The 17,654-nt window shown below is 37.2% G+C and overlaps 1 protein-coding gene across 3 annotated transcripts in view; it reads right to left on the reverse strand.

The window, feature by feature from the left end:
- Positions 1–17,654, reverse strand: part of ARHGAP20 (Rho GTPase activating protein 20) — a 133,311-nt gene that overhangs the window by 61,955 nt on the left and 53,702 nt on the right. The window contains exon 1 of one of the 3 annotated variants that reach the window (XM_057316698.1): positions 5,363–5,511. The exons of the other annotated variants lie outside the window; for them this stretch is intronic. The gene's annotated coding sequence lies outside the window, so the exon portion shown is untranslated. Of the gene's footprint in view, positions 1–5,362; positions 5,512–17,654 lie in introns of those variants that run through there. 3 annotated transcript variants of the gene reach the window in all.

Genomic DNA, 17,654 nt, shown 5'->3' on the forward strand with positions numbered 1-17,654 from the left:
TCACAGGGGCTGATCTCCCCTGGGTATACTACACAACTGAGGGCTCTCTGAGATAATGTCTGAGTGGTCAGCCATCCGTTCCTCTGTTATAGTTGTCTTTACAGTGTGGTCCCCAACAAGCAGCATCAGCATCAACTGGTAACTTCTTAAAAATGCAAATTCTCAGGACCACCACAGACTTACTGAATCAGAAACTCAGAAGGGCTGGCTCAGCATTCTGTATTTTAACAAGCTCTTCAGATAATTCTAATGCATGCTGAAGCACTGCTGTCCAAGACTCTATAACACCTTCTGGCTCTAACGTTCTAAAAGTCTACAACTCCGTATTCCAAGTAAGTGTTAGAAGTCTGTATTTCTACTTCAGGTAAGGTGAACCTCTGAGAGGTGTTCCATCATTTCCTGTAGTTTTGGGGCTATAGTTAACCTCTCCAAGGAAGTGAATTCCATTATGCTCACTAATTACTAATTAAGCACATACTATGTGTAATTTAAAGAGATGTATAAGTGAGGAACAAAGACAGTAAGCCAATCAGAGTCCTTTGAAAGAAAAGGGAAAGGGAGTTTCTCTACTTAATACTGCAGATTGAAATTAAGCAGTGAGAAAAGGCCCATCATAGAGAAAACTCATTTCTTTTTCAAATTCTTTTGGGATGGGGAGTGGAAGGAGGCATAATGGCATCTTTTATTATGTAGTGATTTTCAAATTTATAGAAAAAGAGTGAAATTTCACTTGCTGTTATGAAAATTGGGCAAGGATAGGCTAGCAAGTAATGAATAGATGAAGGAATGATTAACACAGGCAGCATCCTACACAGCATTAGTTTCTCCATCTCCAGACAGAAAAACTTTGCAAGGAGAAAAGTCATCTTTTGCATTTAGGTTTTAGGTTCAATAAGTAACTGCTTTTTAATTATAATTATAAACCATCAGATCGGGGCACCTGGGTAGGGCTCAGTCATTTAAGCATCTGCCTTTGGCTGGGGTCATGATCTCAGAGTCCTGGGACTGAACCCCATATCAGGCTCCCTACTCAGCAAGGAGTCTGCTTCTCCCTCTCCCTCTGCCTCCCCCCCACAAGCTTGTGCTCTCTCTAATAAATAAATAAAATCTTTTTTTTTTTTTTTTAAATAAACCATCCGATAGCAGTATGGCTTAAACTAGGGATCTTCAAACTATTACTCACAGGTTCCAACGGTAAATAGGTTAGGCTTTGAGGGCCATATGGTCTCTGCTGTCAACTACTCAGCTCTGCCGCTGTATCTCAAAAATCAGCCACAGATAATACTTAAATGAACAAGTGTGGCTGTGAGCCAATCCAACTTTATTTGCAAAAACAGGCTGCTTGTCTGGGCCATAGTTTGATGGCCCCTGGTTTAAACAATAGTTCTAAATCATTTAAATGCTCAGAAATAAAGGCTAATCTGAAATAATTAGGGAATTAGACTTTTTTGTTTGGGGTTAGTGTAGGCCAAAATTTAATTAGGTTATTTTTTTAAAAAATGTTTTGCATTTTAAAGCAATTCCAAAGGATTTTCATACATAATAACTAATTTTCCACCTCACAATAATACTTCCAAATAACTAGATTTGATGGTAGTGTGGGGAAGAATCCACAATGAAGTTAAAATATTTTTCTTTTTCAGTGTGGATTTATCAATGTACATGTCTGCAGTCTGTTATTTTGAGGATTCACATATAAGTATGGCAAGAGATACCTCACAACTTTAGCAAGCTAAGCATTGGTTAAAAAAAAAATACAACCAACATTCATGCAGTAGTCTGGAGTAAAGATAAACATCTCAGTACTCACATAATTTAAAATGAAAAAAAAATCTCTCCTAGAAGGAAACAAAAGCACAAATAACCTTTGTGTTTTTAAAACTACAATCTTAATCAGTGTTTCCTACTTAAAAATGTATTTCTCAATTATGTGACTCTGAAGTGTTTATTTTTATTCTGAGTGCAATGTAGATGTGTTTATTTTAGTCTTTTAGAGTATGGAAATGGGGAGGAGGGCAAGATTGTAACCTTCTATTTAGCCTTTTAATATAGCCTGATTAGGATTTATAAGTTATAATTAACAGAGCTCTAAAATGATCTACCAAATACAAGCTGAGTCTAAGAATTAACATGCTGCTGGTTTCTTATATATTAACATTCCATTTCAAAAAAGTTTGTGAAGCCATTTCTAAAAGGCAAAAAGGAATTTTAGAACCTTAGTAATTTTTTACTAAAATTAGATAATAGCTTTCATGAAACTTGGCCACAGTAATACCTCTTAACATTTATTACTAAGTCTCATTGTAAAAGCAAGTTTACTTTTAGGTACAGTTTTAGAGGTGGTGTTGCTTCATCTTAAATCACAGAAGAAACGAAACTAAAATTCAGAATATTTTTTGAAAATTTCTATGTTTATGAGTGATAATTAATTAGTAATTATGATGGCAAGTACGAGGTAGGATCTTGATAATCTCAAAGCCTAGCACATGGTCACCGCTCATTCCAAATGTCATCTCTTCCATAAAAATTTTCTTTCAATTGAACTCTTGATTGGTATCTCTTATCTGATATCTAGCACTTAGATCCTGCCTTGTACCTCTGAAATATTCTCATTCAGCATGTACTGAGTCTATGATCACCATATAAAAATTAATTCTTTGCTATAGTGATAAGGGTTGTCTTTGGTACGTGCCTGCACTGTACCAGGTGCTGGAGACAGACGCAGTCCCTAGTGTCAAGGAGTTAGTGTGACAGGTATATCAAACAAGTAACACAAGGGCAGACTAGTGAGGGAAGTGCAGTAAGAGAACTTCAAAGGACTGGGGGGCACAGAGAGGGGCAACAGTAGGAACCCCTATCTGAGACTGGATTGGTTAGAAAAGTTTCTTGGAGGAACCAAAGTCTTAAAGGATGGACTGATCACTGAAGGCTGAAGGGCAGTCCAAGTATGAAGAGCACAGCAACCATGCCTGGTGTGCTGCAGCAACTGTGGGAAGTTCCGAAGACCCGGGTGACAAAGGCCTGAGGAGAGGAGCAGCACATGAGGAAGGGACCATGTTATGGATGTTTTCCCCATCACATTTAGACTTTATGCGAAAGCACTGAAAGATTTTAAGCAAGACAAGGTGTTTTGCAATTTGTTGAAGAAAACAGATGAGGGCAAGCTTAGAGGAAAAGAGACCATTAGGAATTTACTGCAATAATCTTGGGCAAGACATGTCATGAACCTGTTGTTCATGAGATGGCAGTAGAAAAGGACAGAAGATACAGGGAAAAAATATCAAAGAGATATTAAAAATACAAACTGTGAAAATCTGCAAACTGATTTAGTTATGGGGGTGAGATAGAGAGAACTACGAAAAAAAATATAAATTCAGTGCCCAGCCTGTATTTACTTATTTTTATTTTTCATCCAACACATATCTGCTAAACATTTATATGTGTTGGCGAGGCATCGTGCTAAACGGTGAAGAAATGGGGTAAGCAACTTAGATTCATCCTCTAATCTTGCGAAACTCTGAGTCTAGCTCTACAATCAGCTATGGTCTTGACATCACCCATCATTTTGGCTCAGTTCCATTTGTAGCAGAGGTTGAAAACCACAGCCCACAATCATATTTTATTTGGCCCACCCAGAGGTTTCGAAAACATTTGGTTTTGAATATCCAGTTCACCACATTCCCTCTCTTGCCACTTCTTTTCTGTTTACTGCACCTCCCAGGGACCTGAAAGCATTTAAGTCTGTGATTCAAGCCTTAGTGTTACTGTCTTTTAAACTAGCTTGATTTTTAGTTTTTTTTTTAAAAAATCATGATAAAATATACACAAAATAAAATTTACCACTTGAACCATTCTAAAATGTATAATTCAGTGGCATTTAGTATATGCACAGTGTTGTGCAACCATCACCACTCTCTGCTTCCCAATATGCTCACCATCCCCAAAGGAATACCTGGACCTCGGAAGCAGGTACTACCTGTTCCCCACTCTACCCAGTCCCAGCAGTGACAAACTTCTCCCTGTCTCTATGAATTTGCCTATTCCAGATATTTCAGATCCCATCATATGTGGCCTTTTGTGTCTGGTTCTTTCACCAGCATCATGTTTTCCAGGTTCATCCATATTGTAGTATCTGTCAGGACTTCATTTCTTCTCATCGCTGAATAATATTCCATTGTATGGATGGACCACATTTGTCGATCCATTCATTAGTAGATGGTCATTTGGGCTTTTCCACGTTATGACTATTGTGAATGGTGCTGCTTTACAAATTCATGTACACAGTTTATTTGAACATCTGTTTTTGGGTTTTTTTTTTTTTTGAGTATATACCCAGGAATGGAATTTCTGGATCATACAGTAATTCTATGTTTAAGTTAATGAGAAACTGCCAAACTCTTTTCCACAGCGGCTATACGATTATACATTCCCATCAGCAATGTATGAGGGCCCATACTTTTGACTCTTCTCTCTTTGGTCTCCACATATAATCATATTTTATCTTTTTTTTTTTTAAAGGTTTTATTTATTTGTTAAAGAGAGAGTGAGAGGGAGCACAAGCAGGGGGGGCGTCAGACAGAGGGAGAAGCAGGCTCCCCACTGAGCAGGGAGTTTGATGTGGGACTCGATCCCAGGACCCTGAGATCATGACCTGAGCTGAAGGCAGACGCTTAACCGACTAAGCCACCCAGGCACCCCCACATTTCATCTTCTAAGGATATTAGAATAAAATGAAAAATAAAATCTCCTGAGTCTAGATACTCACAACCTCTCCTATAGTGTGTAATGAACTCTTAACTGGACTCTGTACTTCTTGTTCTCCCTTCTTCAATCTATACTACTCACTTCTTACTTCTATCTCATCAATCTTCCTGATGCACATTGCCAATGATCAGGGCATGCACACTGTCTGAAGAGTCAGCCCAACTTATTAACTTAGCTTTCAAGTTCTAACATCTGTTTTAACCTAACTGGTTGAGGATATCCCAGGTTGGATCTCTCCATATTGCATGTAGAAGGTAACCCTTTGAGTCTTAAGAGAATTAGTCCAGAAGTAATTTAGAACGAAAGGAGATGACTACCGAAATGAAGCCACAAAACCCATCAACATCAAAATTTTATCTTATTCAGCAATAAAAATTTGTCCATTAGATATTCATCTCAAACAGTCAACACTAAAAGCACATTTTCAGAAAATCTAGTCTAAAGCAATTATCTGTTTTATTGACAGGATAAAACATGGGAAAGCCTGTTACACATCAACAGTCATCATCCAGAAAAAATTTCATTCAAATTACTGAAGAAAACTGTACATAGATGGTAACGTGATGTGGCTGTATGCAATTTGTGCTCTCATGCCCACCTCAAATTCGCACCCGAGCTGCATCCCGTAGCTCATATCACACAGTCTGAACTCTGACTCGGTATTGTAGAATAGAGCTCAGTGATGATGTGGATAACCAAGATCAACATGAACGAAGCTGGACAAGGGTTTGTAGAGTTCACAGAGAAATGGTTGGATAAACAGTGTAAGCAAGGCCTTAAAAGCAAGAAATACAAAAAGGAGAATTTTAAATTATCAAAATTCTGATCGGAACAAGCAGCATAAGTGATATAATGAGACCAACAATCTTATGCCAACAATGCTAATATTTAAAGAGCCAGGAAAACATAAACATTACAAAGCAAAGACAGAATAGCAATATGGAAAGAGAGAGTGAAGGACTGGGAAGGACACTGTAAGTAGTTATGCTAACAGTGCATGATCATACACACAGAGATATTGCTTCCAAAAAAGGGACTAAACTACAGAACTTCTTTACAGCCCTGACACAGAAGTTTGCCCAACGACAGCTATTAGGAATTCACTTAGTACAAAGCAGTTGACAAGACATTATAAAAAGAAAGGAGAGAACAAGACCACTGGAGCATTGTCTCTGAGAGTTTAAAAAAACAACAAAACAAACCAGTTTACATACAAATGATACACAATGATGTAAGCTCAAGTACAGCAAAACCTGAGCTTTAGAACGCTGAACACTCCGGTGAAAATGGCAACTCTTTGAGAACAACTCTATTTGATTATGAAATAATCAGCAGGAGCAGAGAGATTCCAACTAAAGCCTGGAGAGAACTTTAGACCAATTTAGTCACTTATATGGCCTGTTGACTAAAAATACTGTATATCTTAATTATCAACTAAAATCAGTTTGAGTCATCTTCTTGAACCAGGTAAGAATGCTGACCATATTTAAGCTATGCAAGGAAGTTTCTGGGTGCGGTGATTCCAATGTGATATGGTTCTACGTTAGCTTGTTTACTGACGCAACAATGAACCAAGTCACCAATACGCTGGCTGGGCGCTCCAGTACTCTGACTAGTTTGGTTCAGGTAATAATGACGGTACATTGAAAAGAACAAAAGAACCGTACCTGATTAAAGGTAGTTCTAACTACAGTTTCTGGATCTGCTTAAGTTAAAAAATATCGCTGAATAACCTCTAGTTAGAAAATCTAAAAATATCATATTATATACCTGCAAACTAGAAAGTCCTCACAGCAGTACACTAAGGGAAGGGACTTAAGTCATCTGCCACCTCCAGCTCACTTAGGCCAAAATATTAATATTCAGGTTGATACATAAGTGAACTGATTCAATTAGTTGATTTGTAACTAACAGAGAAGAGTTACCTTTGATAGGAAACTTAAACTACTATTTTACCAAAATACTTACATAATGTATTTCAGAGTAAGAAAAAACCACACAATAGATATTTACTTTAAGCTTTTTTTTTTTTTTCAAAGAAAATCACAGCAATGAGTTGAAGTGTCTTAAAGAAAAAACTCTCGAGAGGTTTTGAAATAAATTTTTGAGCACCTTCTTGGTCTTGATAAGTTCATTTCAAATTATGTCAGTTTGGAAAATAAAAGAGAAAATAATTTTTTTAGTGGATGCTAAATAGAAAGTTCAATGTTAAAGGAATATTTCAGTCGAATTTGTTGTTTTCTACATTGAGATAATTAAGCTATTTGATGAAGTTTAACCTTTATTTTTTAAATCCCAAATCATATTCCATATTTACAAATAATTTGCTTAGTCTCATATTAATGATTGCCTACAGTGCATTAAGCACTATTCAAGACACTAGGGATAAAAGTTAGTGAAGCAGCCAGAGGCCATGAAAGAATTCCACCTTTCATTCTGAGTCAGGAAGAGGGGATGGTTTAGACAGAGAAGTGACAGGACGTATATGGAGAACAGAATGGAGGAAGGCAAAATTGTAAGCATTAATACTTGCTTGAAGAAAATTTAAAAGAAAATAATAGTAATGAGTTAGCTGAAGTTCCTTAAGTAAAAACTCATTAGAGGCTTTCTGAAAAGTAGTAACTTAGGAGGGAAATCATGGTGGTTGGTAGCTGTGGAAGTGGTTGGATGTATTTCAAAGGTAGACCTTAACGGGATTAGATGACAGACTGATTACTGGTGTAAGCAACTGAAGGAGGGGTGGGGATAAGGAATTTGGTTTTGGATACGTTAAGTTTGAAATACCTATTAGATGTTAAAATGGAGATTTTAAAGCTATGAAGGAGATCAGGCCATCTAGGGAGTTAATATAGAGAACAGATCAATTACTGAGCCCTAAGGCCCACAAACATTTATTAGTTTGCAAAGGAGAAACCGGCAAACTAGAATGAACTGGCCGTCAGTAAACAGAACCAAGAAGCCCAGGGAAGAAGGGAGAGACTGGAGCGTCCAATGCCAATGTCAAGGGAGATGATTTGATCATTGGACCCAGCATTATGGCATTCACCAGTGACCCTGTCAAGAACAATTTTGGTGGGCATTTATGAGGAAATGATTCCAATCTGATTAACATCAAATTTTGGGGAACTGATGATTCTGCAGTCTCATTCCAACTTGTCCAAAAGCACATTCAACTTTTGGAAAGAAAATTGGTGAAAAGATGCCAAATAAAATTGGAAACACACAAAAGTAGTATCTAAACCCAAGGAAGTGCTAATAAAATGGCCTTGGTCGTTAGTTGGGAGGGCTATTACAAAGCTCCAACACTATTCTCTCATTATAAGAGATAAAGCAACTAAGCTGAATAGAACATAAAAGCTATCTCATAATTTCATGTTTCAGAAATTTCTCCCTCAAAGTGCTAAGAAGTACTTTTCCTCGGATAATGCAAAATATACTTTCTTGTGCTTAGTGGCAGAAACTTCTATCAAACACTAGCAGTTTTTCATAAAATCGGTGTTTAAGTCAAGAATTAGATAATATGTTATAAAAAGATGTCAGAACTTTCTTTGACAGACATTTCAGTTTTTGAGAAGGATTTTTTTAATAATAATACTTTTTTTTTATTATATTATGTTAGTCACCATACAGTACATCCCTAGTTTTTGATGTAAAGTTCCATGATTCATTACTCGCGCACAATACCCAGTGCACCATGCAATACGTGAGAAGGATATGTTTTAAAACTACTATGTACATGAAAGGTACTTGAATAACTAACAAAAAGCCTGGGATGCTGTCTCATTCAACCTTTAGGACTGAATAACCTTTCTGTCTACCAAACTCAGTCATATAGGTGACTGAATCCTTGAAAATAGAATTTAGAAATTGTTAAGGACACGAGTAATTATAATTCCAGAAAAAGAAATGATCTCATAAGTCCCATGCCATAACATGAAATGCTCTTTATTTTTTAATTTTTATTTATTTATTTATTTTTTAGAGAGGGTGCATGGTGGGGGGAGGGGCAGAGAGAGAGAGGGAAAGAGAGAATCTTAAGCAGGCATTCTGCCCAGCATGGACCCTGATGTGCGGCTCAATCCCATAACCCCGAGATCATGACCTAAGCTGAAATCAAGAGTCAGATGCTTAACTGACTGAGCCACCCAGGCACCCCTGAAATGCTTTTTAAAATAAGTAAATCTCTGCTGTTATCTTGCAATAAAATTCTCTTTTGTCTCCTTTTGATAAAAGTACCCAAAGTTCAAGTAACTGAGCTTTCCAGATAACCTGGTTATTTTACTGTCCTAAAACTCACTTATTGTAGAATAAAAACAGTAACATATTAAAAAGATATCACAGTTTGTTTGAGTTAGGGCTGACTTAATATACCTCAAGTGTTTTATGCAAGCCCATGTTGGGAAATCTAATGTTGACACTATTAACCTTTTAAAACCTTTTATGTTAATTCTAACATACCTTCCAATTTCAAACAAAAGTAAACTGAAGCCATAAAATAAAAGCTTTGTGTGGAACGTATACTAAATATACACTGTCAACAAATGTTGTGCTAACATTTTTTTAAACAGTAAAGTAAAACAAGTTTTATATTTACTACTGCATAAGAAACTGTTTACCAGTTACTAATCCTTTTCACCTGGGACTGTCACCATTGGTGCAAGTATCTGAATGAAATTATGATGTAACCTAGCACTTCAAAAGCCTGGTATTTTAAATAACTCCTCTTAGCCAGTACAATTTTAACATCTGTCATCAAAACAAGAAATGAAGCACAAAAAATCCTCTAAATTGACCAGGCATGTGTTGACTGGCATCTAGATGTGTTGAAAACAGTGTAATTAGATATAAAAAAGATATAAGGTCACAGAAAAGAGGTGTAACCTCCAATATTGAGGGAGTTTAGGAGTCAGAAAGTGTCCTTCAAGACAACTAGGTAGTGAAGTGGGAAGAAGAGAGATGCGCCAGGAGGAAGAGGAGAGATGAGAAAAAGTTTCACAGAGGAGTCAGCATTTGATTTGAGTCCTTTGGAGAGTTATGTTTTGGACAATAGGTGATTTGCTAAAGGTCATAAAACTACTCACTGCACAGTCAAGTCCGCAACAATGGTTTCAATGCCCAAAGCAAGTAGGCTTTGGATTAGGCATTATATTTGGTAAAGAAGCAGCAGTTTTGGCAGTACTTTTCATATAGTTTTTCTCATAATAAATGACCTTTGTCTATTTTTCCATTTTTCTGGCTAAAATAGGTCACAGTAAAAAAGGTATTGGCAAATATTTAGCAAAAAGGACACGGAGAACAGGAAAAATTTCAGTTAATGTTTAAATAACTTACAGAATATTCCTTCTCTCTAAACACAGAAACTATATGAAATCTTTTTTTAAAATGTCAGTATCCTGGTATATCAGCAGTATCTGACCCATAATAGGTATTATAACTATTTGCTGACAGAACGTACTACAAATGTGCTATGTGGCACTTAATTATCTATTACTTTTTATGTCTTCTACTTATTTACTGTCTGTACACGCTTCCCAGTGAGCACTTCGTACTGTAAGTCAAGGTAGGATCCAAGTCTTATTTCGAATCCCATTTCTACAACTGTTGCTAGTACAGAGGCCTCAAATGTTTGCAGAATAAACTGCTAAACAAAACAACCTTAGTTTCTTCTCTACCTACAAAACAAGGAAAGTGGAGAAATCCCTCAATTTATCTGGATCATTCAGAAACCAAAACCAAACCCCAAAGCCACTTGGCTCTGAATCTGCATTGGTACTAAGACTTTTTAGCTGGAGCAGGGCAGGGGTGGCTTCTGGCTGGTGATTATCATGGTTCCAATAGCCAGGGCAGCAGTGCGTAAACAACAGGACTAACTCCCTTGAGGGAAGGCAGACCTATTTCACTATTTGCTCCTGTTCTCTACCTTACTTTGTGATTGCAGTCACACCTTGACATCCATGCCACTCTACTTCTGGAATTCTTTTCCATCACTGCTCCTAAATAAAAATAAAAGAGGAGGGGAGGAGAATTCCAGAAAGATGAATATTTGACTTCACACAATTTAGTTCATAGTGGCAGGGCTTTTTTTAAGCGAGCAAAGCATTCCAAAAAGTGAGAAAAAGCTAAAAGCTATTAGAAATAACCTAAGCCAACTGTCTCTCTTGCCCAAGTTAACAGACTCTAACCCAAACTCACCCCCTCAAAGACTTGGGCTGTGTGCACATGTACAAAAGCATGTACTGGGATGCCCAGCATGGTTTTAAAATTCTTTTTTTTTTTTTAATTTTTAAAAATAGCTTTATTGTCATATGTTTGACATTTGATAAATTGGATGTATGTATGTATTTATTTAAAGAATTTGTTTATTTATTTAACAGAGAGAGAGAGTGCACAAGCAGGAGCAGCGGCAGAGGGAGAGGGAGAAGCAGGCTCCCCACTGAGCCTGACACGGGACTCGATTCCAGGACACTGGGATCATGACCTGAGCCGAAGGCAGACGCTTAACTGACTGAGCCACCCAGGCGCCCTGAAATTGGATGTATTTAAAGTGCACAATTTGATCAGTTTTGACATAAGCATACACCTATGCAACGATCTCCATGATCAAGAACATCTGCATCACCTCCAAATGTTGCATCATTCCCCTTTGTCACCCCACCATCTTGCTCCTCCTCTCCCGTCTGCCCCCTCGTCATCTCCAGACAACCAACAACATGTGTTCTCCAAGCATAGATTACTTTGTGTTTCCTAGAACTTTATATAAATGGAATAATTTAGTACGTACTTTTTTTTTTTACTTCTTTCACTCAGCATGATTAGTTTGAGTTTCATCCATGTATTGTTGCTATAGAAAGAATTCATTCTTTTTTATTACCAAGTAGTAGTCCATCCTGTGTATATACAGTAATTTGTTTATCCTTTCCCCTGTTGATGGGTTTTTGGATTGCTTCCAGTTTTTGGCTATTATAAATAAAGCTGTTAGGGGCATTTGTGTACAAGTTTTTGCATGGATATATGCTTTTATTTCTCTTGGGTAAATATCAAGATTGACTGAGTCATATAGCAGGTGCATGTTTAATAAACTGTCAAACTATTTTCTGAACTGCAAATATTGGTGAAAATGTGAAACAACTGGAACTCTCCTGCACTTCTGGTGGGAATGTAAAATGGTGGTTTTAAAATTCTAACCCCTGACGCAAGGGCAAATCTTTCAATTTTGCTCCTTACAAAATACAAAGCTTGGCATATACTCAACAAATGTTTGCTGAACTGAAACCCAAAATAAAGAAACACAAGACACATTAAAGTACTCTTCAAACAGATCCCAGTCATGGGGAACCATCTTATTGAAATCATATTAAAAATCCTTTTATCATTCTCAAAAATTTTTTTTCTCTCATGTTCAAGTTATCAAGATCACAATGATCATAAATTAATGCTAAATAACAAATGCTTAATTTCTTTTCTCCTCTAAGTCTTTAAAAATGATACTTAACAAATAACCGCTGGTGCATGTTAAAGTGTGAAACCCACATATTTAAAGCTAGACAAAATAAAAATTGACAGCTCAACTAAAACCAAACCACATTTTAAGTCATTTTTCACATAGCTAAAATGACATCATTGCCTTAACAAAGCAAAAAGCACGCATTGGATCTGTGTTGGTAGAGCTGAGCAAACACACATGTGGCTTGATTTATTTCCAGACTGTGAAAATTTTAATCCACTGCTCTGAGGTGCTTTCTCTGACCATTCAGCACAAGTGCTAAAGCAATATGCCCTGTGTAGAGGCCTTGATGGAAAGAGAGATTAGTGAGAAAGTGCTCTACCGTTTCTATCATTCCCAATAAAATTACACTGGAAATAAATTCCAGAGGTTTCTGAATCTTGGGTTTGGAGAAGATTTGAGAATAAATCTTTAAGCAGAACATGATTAAATTCCAATGGATGTGTCATTCTCCTGATTCTTCAGAAAAAGCTTCCCCACTAACCTCAACTCTGGATAGCTACATGAAATGTTAGTACTCAACAAAATCAGGTCGAATTTACTACATTTGAGCTGCCTAGACTCTATTCTCCGTTTTATAATCAGGAAGCTAAGTAGATTTAACCTCTGGAAAAAGAGGAAAACAAAAGGGTGGTGATGGTAGTGGGGGAGGAGAGGAGAAAAGACATCTCTTCTAGAACCAGACCTTAATGTATCCCAAATATTCAGAACAAAATCAGGGTCCCTACCTTCCTTGAGGACAAGGGTTTCTGTCTGTCTTGCTCACTGCTGTGTTACTAGCAGTTCCTGGCCACAGGAAACACTCAATAAAATATTTGCTAAATGAATTATGGTGATGAATGCCTATCTTATTATGACTGTTACAGTCATGGGTCTTTTCTGAAGGTGGCAGACCCTGTCGGGGTTGGTGACATGGGAAGAGGCAGGTCTCTGAAGTGGGTGAGTGCCCAGCTCTGCCTTCTCACTCTTTCTTTGATCTGGTGCCTTATAAAAGACCTCCTTGGGGTTGACACTGAGATGACCAGAAGAAAGCGAGGAAAGAACAAGTTCTAATTTACAAATGATATTTTCTAATGGTATGTTATTGTCTTTATTTCCCGTAGGGCCCAGCATTTCTCTGAGTATATTCCCTGGGATGTTAATAGGTGTCCAGCTCAAGGAAGACTGCCCTGACTGTCCTCCCTTATCACTCCTTCTCTAACTGCCCCATTTTATCTTCTCATACTAGGTACCTTTTTCTCTTTTTTCCTTATTTATTTATTTAAAGATTTTATTTATTTATTAGAGAGAAAGCAAGAGAGAGACAGAGCAAGGGTGCACATGAGTGGTAGGAGGAGCAGAGGGAGAAGGAGAAGTAGGCTCTCCACTGAGCAGGAAGCCCAATGCTGGGCTCAATCTCCCAGGATCATGACCTGAGCAGAAGGCAGCCACTTAACCAACTGAGCCACCCAGAGGCCCCTACTATTTATTTTTTAAAGCAACCTTTACACCCAACATGGGGCTTGAACTCAGGATCCCGAGATCAAAAGTCACATGCTCTACTGACTGAGCCAGCCAGGCGGTCTCTAGGTACTACTTTCTAATACTCTCATTTGTTGGTGTGTTTTGCTATCCACATGCCCCCACTAAAATGTAAACTCCATGAAAGCAGGGACCTTACAGCTATATATCCAAAGGCCTGGAAAAGTGCCTGATATGTAGTTGTCACTTAAATATTTGTGGAGTAAATTAACAATTGCTAGGCAATGTTCTAAGTGATGAGACCAACAAAATGCCTGTCCTGTTTGTGTTCCATGATGACATAATATATATTATCAGGAAAAAGAAACCTGGGGGAAAAAACCAGATTGAAGGGGTTTCTTTATTTCCCTATTTTACAGAGCTTTTACTATGCTATAAACACAGTGAAAATTGATGAAAAACCTTTCTTCCCCACAACTGAACATCTGACAGGAGTAATATTTCTCATTTACACTGACACGCTGAGAAATGCAGTCTCACGTCTTACTTAGGTAATCCCACTTAGTCTCCCTGGGCTGTGATGCTGGCACTAGGGGAAGATCCTTGGGCCAGAGTTGTAAGTTGTCAGTATAGTGGTATCAGTGATACCTGAGAGAGATCCTCCATGGTGTTCAGAAGACAAGACTAAATTGAGAGTTGTGGCCTTCCCTCCCTGCTCGGATATTCTCCCTCCACCACCACTGCAGGATGATCTGGGTTTTATTTATTCAGCTTGAGGGTTTCTGAACACCTTCATTAATTTTGTAAAATTCTTGACCATAATCTTCAAATATTTTTTCTGTCTCATTTTTCTCTCTCTTCCTCTTGGACCAAATTACATGTATGTTAGACCATTGGCTATTGTTCCACAGCTCCTGGATGCTTCACATTTTTCTCTGTTGTGTTTTACTTGGGAAAATTCCTATTAATCTATCTTTATGTTTACTGATTCTTTCCTTAGCTGTGTCAAGTCTGCATATAAACCTATTGAAAAAATTCTTCATTTTGATATCACATTTATCTCTAAGATTTCCATTTGACTCTTTTTTAGTTTCCATTTCTCTGCTAAAATTCCCCACCTCTTCATGAATGCTGTTCATCTTTTCCACTAAATTCTTTACATATTTTTTAAAAGTAATCTCTATGCCTCAATTGGGGCTTGAACTCACAACCCCAAGATCAAGAGTTCCATGCTCCACCAACTAAGCCACCCAGGTGTTCCTAGATTCTTTATATATTAATCACTGTTGTTTAAATGTTCCTGCCTGAAAGTTCCAACATACAGTTCCTTTCGGTCTGGTTGACTGCTTTACCTTTTTTTTTATGTTTAAAAATAACATTTTAAAAAAGTTTTTTAGGTAACATACAGGATTATATTAGTTTCAGGTGTACAATCTAGTGATTCAACAATTACATACATCATCCAGTGCCCATCATAAGTGCACTTCTTAATCCCCATCACCTATTTAACCCATCCCCCTCTGCCCACCTCCCCTCTGGTAACCATTAGTTTATTCTCTATAGTTAAGAGTCTATTTCTTGATTTGTCTCTTTTTTCCCTTTGCTCATTTGTTTTGTTTCTTAAATTCCACATATGAGTGAAATCATATGGTATTTGTCTTTCTCTAACTTATTTAGCTTAGCATTATACCCTCTACCTCCATCCATGTTGTTGCAAATGACAAGATTTCATTCTTTTTTGTGGCTGAATAATATTCCATTGTGTGTGTGTGTATACATCTTTATCTGTTCACCAATCAATGGACACTTGGGTTGCTTCCATATCTTTTGGCTATTGTAAATAATGCTGCTATAAACATAGGGGTGCATGTATCCATTTGAATTAGTGTTTTTCTATTCTTTGGGTAAATACCCAGTAGTGTGATTGCTGGATTGTAGGGTAATTCTATTTTAACCTTTTGAGTAACCTCCATACTATTTTCCACAGTAGCTCACCAGTTTGCATTCCCACTAACAGTGCATGAGGGTTCCTTTTTCTCCACATCCTCTTCAACATGTTGTTTCTTGTGTCATTGATTTTAGCCATCTGACAGGTATGAGGTGATATCTCATTGCAGTTTTAATTTGCATTTCCCTGATGGTAAGGGATGATGAATATCTTTTCTGTATTTGTTGGTCATCTTTGGAGAAACATATGTTCATGTCTTCTGCCAATTTTTTAATTGGATTATTTTTGGGGTGTTGAGTTGCACAAGTTCTTTATATATTCTGGATACTAACCTTTTATTCGATATGTCATTTGCAAATATCTTCTCCCATTAAACAGGTTGTCTTTTAGTTTTGTTGATTCTTTCTTATGCTGTGCAAAAGCCTTTTATTTTGATGTAGTCCCAATAGTTTATTTTTGCTATTGTTTCCTTTGCCTCAGGGTATATATCTAGAAAAAAGTCCTATAGCTGATGTCAAACAAGTTACTGCCTGTGTTCTCTTTTAGGATTTTTATGGCTTCAGGTTTCACATTTAGGTCTTTAATCCATTTTGAGTTTATTTTTGTGTGTGGTGTAAGAAAGTGGTCCAGTTTTCCCAACACCATTTGTTGAAGAGACTTTTTCCCATTGGATAGTCTTTCTGGCTCTGTTGAAGATTCATTGACCATATACCTGTGGGTTTATTTCTGGGTGTTCTAGTCTGTCCTACTGATGATGTGTCTGTTTTTGTTCTAGTACCTTATTGTTTTGATCATTACAGTTTTGTAATATAACTTGAAGTCTGGAATTGTGATACCTCCAGCTTTGCTTTTCAAGATTGCTCTGGCTATTCGAGGTCTTATGGGTTCCATACAAATTGTAGAATTATTTGTTCTAGTTCTGTGAAAAATGCTATTGGCATTTTGATAGGGGTTACATTAAATGTATAGATTGCTTTAGGTGGTATAGACATTTTAACAGTATTCTTTCTTTTTAAAAAATATTTTATTTATTTGAGAGAGAGGGGGAGCACAGGCATAGGCAGAGGGAGAGGGAAAAGCAGACTCCCAGCTGAGCAGGGAGCCTGACACAGGGCTTGATACCAGGACCCCGGGAATGATGACCTGAGCTGAAGGCAGATGCTTAACCGATTGAGCCACCCAGTGTCCCACAATATTTGTTGTTCCAATCCATGAGCATGGAATGTCTTCCCATTTCTTTGTATCATTTTCAGTTTCTTTCATCAGTGTTCTACAGTTTTCAGAGTACAGGCCTTTCACCACTCTGGTTAAACTTATTCCTTACGTATCTTATTATGTTGGGTATAACTATGTTTTCTTAACTTCTCTCTCGACTGCTTCATTATTGGTATATACAAATCCAACAGATTTCTGTACATTGATTTTATATCCTATGACTTTACTGAATTTATCAGTTCTAGCAGTTTTTTTTGGTGGGAGTTTTCTATATAGAGTAGCATGTCATCTGCAAATAGTGAAAGTTCGACTTCTTCCTTACTAATCTGGATGCCTTTTATTTCTTTTTGTTGTCTGGTTGCTGTGACTAGGACTTTCAGTACTATGTTGAGTAAAATGGTGAGAGTGGACATCCTTGTCTTGTTCCTGACCTTAGGGGGAAAGCTCTCAGTTTCTACCCATTAAGGATGATGTTAGCTATGGTTTTTTCATATATGGCCTTTATTATATGTTGAGGTATGTTTCCTCTAAACCTACTTTGTTGAGGGTTTTTATCATGAATGGATATTGTACTTTGTCAAATGCTTTTTTTAGCATCTACTGAAATAATCATATTGTTCTTATTCTTTCCTTATTGATGTATCATGTTGAATGATTTGAAAATATCAGGAATAAATATTTGCAACTTTGCAACTCAGGAATAAATCCCACTTGATTGTGGTGGATGATTTTTTTTTAATGTATTGTTGGATTTGGTTTGCT

The sequence above is a fragment of the Ursus arctos genome, unplaced genomic scaffold (assembly GCF_023065955.2).
Source record: "Ursus arctos isolate Adak ecotype North America unplaced genomic scaffold, UrsArc2.0 scaffold_22, whole genome shotgun sequence".
Taxonomy (NCBI): Eukaryota; Metazoa; Chordata; class Mammalia; order Carnivora; family Ursidae; genus Ursus; species Ursus arctos.